This window comes from Macrobrachium nipponense, chromosome 30 (genome assembly GCF_015104395.2).
Source record: "Macrobrachium nipponense isolate FS-2020 chromosome 30, ASM1510439v2, whole genome shotgun sequence".
In the NCBI taxonomy this organism is placed as follows: Eukaryota; Metazoa; Arthropoda; class Malacostraca; order Decapoda; family Palaemonidae; genus Macrobrachium; species Macrobrachium nipponense.
In genome coordinates this window covers 32,939,779-32,949,302 of record NC_087218.1, presented here as the reverse complement: position 1 = coordinate 32,949,302, position 9,524 = coordinate 32,939,779, and the positions used below count along the sequence as shown (strand labels likewise).

General features: G+C 36.9%; 1 long non-coding RNA gene across 4 annotated transcripts in view; it reads left to right on the top strand.

The window, feature by feature from the left end:
* Nucleotides 1–310: 310 nt before the first annotated feature.
* LOC135202412 (uncharacterized) overlaps nt 311–9,524 on the top strand; it is a 9,495-nt gene continuing 281 nt past the window's right edge. The window contains exons 1-4 of one of the 4 annotated variants that reach the window (XR_010311730.1): nt 311–353; nt 764–997; nt 1,510–1,620; nt 8,289–9,524. The exon at nt 8,289–9,524 is cut by the window's right edge and continues 281 nt beyond it. This is a non-coding gene — a long non-coding RNA (uncharacterized LOC135202412). Of the gene's footprint in view, nt 408–432; nt 579–763; nt 998–1,509; nt 1,621–8,279 lie in introns of those variants that run through there. The other 3 variants (XR_010311728.1, XR_010311729.1, XR_010311731.1) reach the window with 3 other exon arrangements.

The window sequence follows — 9,524 nt, the reverse complement described above, 5'->3', positions numbered from 1 at the left end:
ATATTGTGAGAAAAAGTAGCCATATTTCGGTATCAAAATTTATTTCCTCGTGCCTATTATTTTTTCCATCTTGGACAAAATTCCAAATGTCCTTATATCGTCACAAGAAAATGTTAGAATTCCCCTTTCAAGAAAAATTCTTAGCATCACTAACGAATAAAAAAAAAAGTTAAATAATCTCTTTCCGTGACGCCCTTTTATGCAAATGATTTTCTCATCCTTTTGATATCACACCTGCGTTGCGGACGCAGGTGTACTGGAGACTAAATGATTCTTCACCCAGCCTATCTTATAGAAATATTTGACTCTACTCAGGTTTCGGGTGGACCATTTTTTACCAGCAGCTCGTGAAGGTTGTGTGCAGTGATTGTCCAACTCAGAATTGACTTGGATCTGGCCAGATTTTCGTATGAATCATCCTTATATTATTTATTAAGCAAACAAACTTCAGGTCCCTTCTTGGTCTGAAAGTCACTTGATCACTGGTTTCACTGTCTGGTTTATTTTTGAAGAATACGCGAATATACTGCAAAGAAACTTAAAATAACGATAAAAAGTGATGTATATTCAGACTCAAGGTGAAACAATGTAAAGTGTTTGTTGGACGCGTTCAGTTCGCCAATTTTTTGGTTTAAAGTGTCTTGAACGCGTCCGATCTTCTCCCGTTATGCAATAGATATTATCCAGCAAAATAATCAAAGCTTTTCCCTGCTTCCTCAAATTCCCATATAATGAAAGTGTTTCTTTTCTTGTGTCGCACCAGGACCAAGCCAAGAGGTTTTTGCGTCACCTCCAGCGAAAAAAATGTCGTGGCTGACTTTGTTGATAACACTGGCGGCCACGGCAGCAACCTGCCATTCCTACGCCGAAGCAGAGGCTCTGTCCATACTAGGCCTACGAGAAGAAGGAATTCGGGAAACGAGAAGAATATTGCCATGGAAATTTCTTCCTCCGGTACTCTTCCACCAAGATCAGAAGCTGCACGTTGCCTTCGAAGGTAATCGGGGAGGTTGTTAGGCCTATGTGTAACAAATGCATCTGTGTGTGTGTGTGTGTGTGTGTGTGTGTGTGTGAGTGTGACATCCTTGAAATGATAGTTGCTCTGCAGTGATATCCAATGATGATCTATTTCTTGACGCATAGGCCATTGGCATTTTACTCCATTAAATTCATTAAATTCTATCACATTAACCTCGAAGCATTTTCAAACAGCTAACTGTATCAATCAAGTTTAAGTGAGGATACGACCAATCAAACAAAAGATGAAAATGAATTTAAAATTCGAACAGCATCGTAAAAGACACGTATTTTACATCCTCCCAAAAATATTTTGTTCTTCGTATCCTCTTCATATTTGAGCCTACAAGCCCCTCTGAGTATACTTGTAGGCTTACACTGTGGCATTTGACTCTTGAATCAAAATATCCTAAATCTTTCACTTCCTCCATGCATCCAAAATTTATGCTTTTATGACAATATGACTCCCCCTCCCTCTTTCTAATCTTTCAGGAAGCATCCACGTATCAACCGCTGTTTTTTACATGGCCGTAAACCCTCTGAGCAAGAGCTCACAAACAAGGTATAAGTTCTCCTTCGACTGCAGTCCCGCTGATCCTAAAGGTGAGATTGAACTTACTTTCATTCATATCTCTCAGTTTGAATATCACCCCAAATGTGTCAAGTGGATAAAGTAGTAAGACATTTTTCTTGTTTATTAAAATTTGATATGTTAGAATTACACTTAACACCCTAGTGTCTTCACGTAGGCGTGGAGGACAGTTGCCTTCGTCAACCTTAAGGGATTTAAGTATATTTCTAGCAACATACCAAGATTTCAAACGCAACAAAAGGGATCTTCTTGTCTCCCAGCTTTAAAGCCTTTACATAACGCTCTTGCTGTTTTTACTGCGTCTTCAGCCACTCCTTGCTTACATGATGCCAGCAACAATTTTCTAATTAATCATATCTTAGTTATCCTGTTTTTGGAAATAGTTACTATTATGATAAATCGTAAGCTTTCCTCTTGAGTATAAGAGAGATTATGTTTGAACACAAATGAAGCATATCTAGCGCATACGCATTACGCTGGTGGCCAAAAGCGAACAATGGCAGACGACGCTCTCAACTAATTTAACTTTGTCAAATGTTTTGTGCGCACTGTGCATGTATGGCAGGGTAAAGTTTCTTTCTTGCTTATTACATTGTATGTATATTCTCGTGTAGTGCTGTTTTAGTTTCTCAAAATGTGTAAAAAAAAAATATTCTCACTTTTTCAGTCTGCCAACTTCACTTACCATGAGAGAAAAAACATTTCATGGCAACAATAAATATTTAAATAAAAATACATATTATCTGGCTGTCCGTAAAGATTTAGAACTCAGTAGTTTCAAGCTGTCTGTGTCACTGCACTCTTAATAGTGGAAAGGTCTGAAATTCATTGGTTCTTTATCTCGATCCATTTTCTGTGAAAACCATTATGAAGTACTTTGTAACTTTGTTCTGAACTTCTTTATCTCTATGTATTCCTAGTAAGTTATTTAAGTTAAACTTTACTTTCATTGCTGTCCGTTTTGCTGTCAACGTATTCCTTTCTTCTGTAATTTTCTACAATTAATAATGATGTGTTGGATATCTTGTGTTATATTACAATGACTACTTGTATGCAAATAAGAGTTTACTCTGACATGTCCGATTCTTAGATTGGCCAAGATGGTCTCTACTTTCTTATTTTTACAATGAGATGTTTCCCACTCTCTTACAATGGGTTTAAAGGTTCCAAGCCACTTACCCGGTTCCATGAAGTTCCATTCTTTTTGCCACATTTCCTTCATTTTTCTTTTTAAAAGCTGTTTTCTTCTCTGTTATAGCTAAGTTGTTATTCATAATGCAAATATTTTCCAAATCTTGTTTAGCTGTTTCGTCAGCCAGCACATTCCCAAGGACTCCCTTATGAGTTGGCACCCAGTGCAGAATTACAAACTTTGGGTGTCATTTAGTTATGATAGAATTGACTGGATGTTACGTACGATTTCTTTAAATCTCTGCACACCATTATTTCTAATAAATTCTAAGAGGTAAATATTACAACCTCTCTGCATCTATAGTTGTTATTAACCCATCAGAGTGCTTCACGTATAGTCAATAATTCAGCTCCTAGGATAGATGTAAGTGGATTCAATCTCAAACTACAATAAAAATCAAGACTTGGAATTACCAATGCAGCTGCACATGCCCAATTCCTCTGTGGATCTGTTTATTTCCTTCTTAGAGCCATCTGTCCATACATGTCCTCCTTTAACTTACCAAACTTCTGAATGAACCTAGAATTTGGTTCTTCTTTATCAGTTGTATGCATTGGTGATGTTTTAACATATTTTTAATGTTTTGCCATGTCCTAGGACAGAAAATGCCCTTTCTTCTTCGTATATACCTAATTTAATTCCCACTCCCTAATGATGTCATATGACCTTTGAATGAAAGGTTTCCTGAAGTAACTCGAGTTCCAGTTTAATTCCCTTTAGCCTATTATCCCTTAGGATTTCATTTCATTCAGGGTGACCCTTATCAACATGTTTCAGTTTGACCCAGTACGCTAATATTTTATATTGTTTTTATTCTAATAGGTTCAATGTTACATTTCACCTGTAATGACATAATTGGTGAAGTACTTTTTACTCCTAGTGCTCTTCTTATTGCGAAATTTTGATTAACCTCAAGCTTCTCTAGATTGCTTTTTGCTGCAGATAAGTCTACCTCAATTCCATATTCTATTTTACTTATTATATGTATATGATTTGTAAAACTTGATCTAGGTATTCCTGTCTGTCAGCCTCGCCCCCCCCACTCCCCCCACCCCCAAAGAGTTTGAGCAACCAGCTTTTAATATATTCAACCTCTGATAACATGTTTATTGTACGTAATTAATTTGATCAGTCCAAGCTAGTGTAGGACTGTCCCATATCAAACCCAAATAGTTGTACTTACTTGCCCATTCTATTACATTGGTTGCTATTTGAATCTGTGGTGGTACTGTTATTTTCTTATTTGTATAGTACATAACCTTTGTCTTGTTGGTATTAATCCCCACTTCTCGGTCCACTCATAAAGTCTCTCTGTAGCTTCTTGTATTAACCTACAAGCTACTTCAAAGAAGTCCGCTATCATCTGCAAATTCCACGCTTGTTACTGGATCAACATCTGGTATGTCAATCAACATGATATTAAAGAGAGTAGGACTCAATACTGACCCTTGTTGAACTCCAGCTAGAATCCTCCTGGCTACAGAGTACTTATTTTCCACATTAACCACATATTCTCTATTTTTTTAAAGAAACTTTCATTCCATGCCACTCATCTTCCAGTAGCTATTTTTACTCATTTGTATAACAATGCTGTGTGGTTAACTGTGTCATAAGCACTCTACAAGTCAAAGAAAATAATCACTGTAACTACGATTTACTAGGGATGATCTAATTTCATGTTCTCGTCTTACTAGTTGGTCTAGTGTGCTTCGCGTTTCCCTGAAACCACTTTGATTTTTACTAAGTTATTCATTTTCTTCTATTATCCAGTACATACGTCTTAATACCATCCTTTCCATTACCCTACCAAGACATGATAGTAGTGCGATTGGTCTGTAGGATTCCAGTTTTTCTCCAGGTTTATACCAGGTCTTAAGCATGAGCTGATTAAACCTTTCCTCTATATTTTGGAGCACTTTCCAATTTTCCAATTTTTATTTATAAACCCTAAATCTTGGTGTCGTTTCTCTTTGAAGAGGTTTTTTATAAACTGGTTGTGGATTTTATCTAGCCCTGTTGCACTTTCATTAGGTAGGTAGTTCTCTGATGCAGTTTTCCAGCTCAGACATTGAGAATAACTTGTTGTATTCCTTAGATTCATCATTGTTTTTTGAGTCCTCAGTAAATTTAAGCATTTCAGTTTCATTTTCTAATTCTATCGTCACACAAGTTTTTCCCAAAGGCTGCAGCCATCATTTATGCCTTTTCTAATGGGTCATAGATTGATATCCCTTCATTATTGGTTAATGGGTGGTTTTTCTTAGCAGGGATTCCTTTAATTTTGTTTACTGTAGCCCATATTTCTTTTTTTGTGAAATATTCATGTTCATTTTTTCCGTGTAATTCCCCCATGAAGTTCGCTTCGTAAATAAATTAGGTCTTTCAGCGACTGCCTCTGTTTTATGAAAGATGATTTTATTACACGTAGTTGATACTTGTTCCTGTAGTTTACTGTTCTTAGGAAGTAATGGCAAAATAGCCTCTAAGAGCTCTTCTTCTTCTAGAATTTATCCTAACGAACTGTACCCTAGTCTTCTCGAATTAATATGTAGTCTTGGGCTTCTTCGTGACTCATTTTTGCTTGCAACAGAGGTTTGCTGCAAGATTCACTAATGCTTGGTGTTTTTTGGTTCACCACTTTCATACTTATTGAGAGAGAAGGGAAAAAATTGTGCACGTGCGTGCGTACGTCGATTCTTGAGTGAACCCTATGCCTGCGGGACAGTTTGTTTTGGTGACCGCTGACTAACAGCTGGTACTTGTAGGGAGGGGGGGCGGCTTGCTCTCTTATTTTCGTCTATAGCTTAGAAAATTAGCAATGATTTTATAATTATTCATTTGTCTCACATTCTGCACAAGATCGCAAAGTTTTGGTCATGCTATAGGATTCGGTATTAACTGTACGACTATGTAAATCATTTTTTTCCTGGGACTAATAAGATAAAACACAACTTCAACTCAACCTAAGCTTTAATCAGGTTGGTTCAGCATATTGTTTCTAATTCTCTTATATGAATATATTTTCAAACGAAAGAGATATCAGAGACTTATTGGGTAATATGAAATAATTGTCTCAGTGGAGTAATAAACAAATAACTAAGATTGTTAACAACGAACTAAGATTGTTTTCCTTTCAGCTGAGTCAAGTATGGATACAACATAATAAGACATTCTTCATTTTCTCTTCACATATCACACGCATCTAAAACCTGAAAGCACCAGCGTATTCAGGACGAATTTGTCGTATGAAAATAATTTTTTTTTTATCTTGATCGCATGACTGATGCAAAATGTGATGATAAGGAAAACAGGTATAAAGAATTAAATGCTTCTCTCTTCAATTTTACTCTTTGTAATTTCTATGTCTTTTATCTTACTGGTATCAGGAAAAATGATTTAGATGTACAATTAATACCGAATCCTATAGTACGACCAAAACTTCCAGATCTTGTGCAAAACGTGAGACAAATGAAGAAATATAAAAATAATATTGCTCATTTTCTAGGCTACAGACGAAAATATGAGAGACTGAGCGAGCAGCCTACCTCCTGGTAGCTACCAGTTCCAAAAACCAAACAGATAGGGCTCACCCAAGAATCTACCTCAAGTGAATTGGCTTTTATATCATTTATATACTCGTAATCGCGCGCACATGTGCATGTGAATACTTCCTTGATTATATGATGTGAAGGATTACATCAGCTCATTTTAATTACTCACGTCAAATATTTAATCATCATTCCAGGTAGTATCTCTCAAATTCCGTATCATACCTGCTTCTTTGCACGAATGCTTTCTATTCAATCTATTTATTATATTTCTTCTCCGATTTGAGATTCTTACAAATTTTCAAGTGTACGAATTTCTAAGTGTACCCTATGGCCCTCAGGGGCGTCATTTAGGGGGTCCGGAGGGGCAACTGCCAACGCCGCCCCCCAAGTCTCAACTTGCCCTCCAAAGCCTCAGCTTGCCCCCTCACCCCACAAGCCCCAAGAAGTTACAGCAGTTGGTTTTCCATTATTCCTACCGAAATTTAAATGTATTATCACATTAAGTTATATCTGTCTATTGATCGATCTATCTATCTATCTATCTATCTATTCGTCTGTCTGTCTGTCTATCTATCTATATTTCTCTATCGCACACATTGTTCGTTTGTCTATGTGCCTGTCTGTCTATATGTATGTATATGTGTATTATGCATGTGCGTGTATGCCTGTGTCTGTAGTCTTAACCTACCTATGAGGTCTGCAGAGGAAGGGATTATCCATAAAACTTCAATTAATCAAGTTTTCCATAACAAAATCCGATCCATTCTTCATCGATAATATCACTAGTTCGCTACGAATTTTTGTTTACACTGAATAGCTGACTGAGCCTGAGTAGGCTTACAGTACAGGTTCAAGCAACAAGAGGTTTTTTCTGTGTTAAAACATGCAAAGAACTACCTGCAAACAACAACTGAGGGCGACCTTGTTGTTGATGGCCACAGAAAAACATATATATGGTTGAGTCATTTTATTTGGAAGAGATAGTGAATGATTTTGTTCGCATGAGGCACCGTCGGTACCCGTTGGTGTAATTCTGTGTATGAATGTAATTACAAATCTTATATTATTCTATTTCAGTTTTGGTACTCAAATGATCAACATTATTATTCTTATGTTATTTTATTTTCATTTGGGGTACTCAAATTATCAACAGTATTTCTTTTTGTTTCATAATCATAATATAAATTCCTTTACACTAATGATGCAGTTGTTTCATAATTTTCATTAATGGCCGGTATTGCCAGCCGATGGCACTATTATTTGATTTATAAAGTATATTTTCATTCGAATGTAAAATCAAAAACGTCATGTTTTCTGTTTAAATGTGCAATCATAAATCTATGCAATTTCTCGGAAATATCACTTTTCTTGATCCTTGTCTGTCTACTAGCTACCAGTGATGAAGAGATCAATAAACAGTAGTGGGTGTATATATTTTTTGCTGAAATACCTTGCTCATGGGGCTTCAAAAAACACATCACATAGGTCAAAAATAGAAAATTTAAAAAAACAGCTGATTAGGCTCGCTTCGGTCACCAAACCCTCATTGCCCACCCCTCCCACCCCCCCCCAACAAAAATCTGAAATGACGTCCCTGATGGCCCTACGCCAGTTTTAACTTTTTAGGCTATTCTTATTGGCCTCTCATTTTCAACTGGGCCAATAAGGTATTGACATCTTTGTGTGACGTCATTCCTATCGCCCTCTTATCCCACCAAGGGGCACCCAAACACAGGAATTTCAACGACTTTTTTTTTCTTGGGCACAACGAATGACTTTTTAAGAATGGGATTTTCTCTTTTCACTATCCTGGGGCACTTCACCTTCTACCTTTGAATACTACAGACTTTATTTATAATTTTGTGTAAAATATTAGATTATTATTATTTATACATAACTGATAAAGCCTCTTTTCCTCTAATCTAAGTTCTGTCAGGTAAATTGTGTGAGGCCACCGGTGGGCCTATCCTGAAGTCAGGCGATCTGGTGCACTACAGCATCAAAGTGGTACTAAGCGAAGCGAGGATCATGTGGTTGACGAATCAGAGGTGGACCGTTGAATATCCCCCAGCAACGTTGTTCCCGGGTTAGCAGACTTTTATCTGAAATCTCTAAGGAGCCGTTTCAAAGGCAAACCCCAACAACAACTACCAGTACCTACAATTACTACTAATAGACCTTTATCAGAATCTACAAGGAGCCATTTCAAGGGAAATTTGCAAGTACTACTACTACTATACTACTACTACTACTACTACTACTACTACTACTACTACTACTACTACTACTACTACAAATATCAACAAGGACGGCCCTCACCGAGAAATTTTTCATCGGAATCTTGCACCTCTGAGACGTCTCTACCCCAACATGGATATACCTCTGGAAAGCCGAAGATACTTTTTTGTTTTTTAAATTGTGTTTGTTAAGACACGACTACTACAGCTACTGAGTGCCTACCGTGATGAAATCAGATGAAAGTCTTTCATTGGGTGGATAAGATACAAATTCTTAATTGCCAAGAAATCAGTCTTGTTAAACTGTCAAAGAGTGACGAAATCGTTGTTTTCAGATGCATCTGCTTCGAGTTATTTTCCACACCAGCACGATTTAAAACAGTAAAAAATGTTCTCATTATTTCTGATAGATGTCCCTGTCCATCGTGTGAAGATTAAAACGAGGGGAAAAACTCAATGCCCAACTCTTCCGATGACTGAATTAGGCCCACCGAAATTATCACGGCATCGTGCCCCCCTATTTTTTTTATATTTCACGTGATATTTTTTTTCATACTAGACTCATTTTGAATCCCTAAAGCCATAATGACAACATCGCATTCATGCTTTGTAAGAACATCAACTCTTGGGCAATAAAATAAAATCATGAAAAATCAGGTCCAGAATAGCTGGTGCAAATGAGAAGCAATTAAGGCGAGATTAAAATCCCAAATTTTTAAGTGAGGTCAGATTCAGAAACTTAACTGAATGAAACTATGAAAGTGAGAATACTGAAACAGTTTTGCTAACGTGACACTCAAGATCTCCCGTTTTCGTCATCTTTATCGTCAGTTTTGTGTTGCCTTAATTGTCAACGGTCAAGATTATTCGAGGTTGGAGTGTATTTTTGGAACCAGATAACTTACTGTCAGTTAAGCATATCTAGAAATAATTAA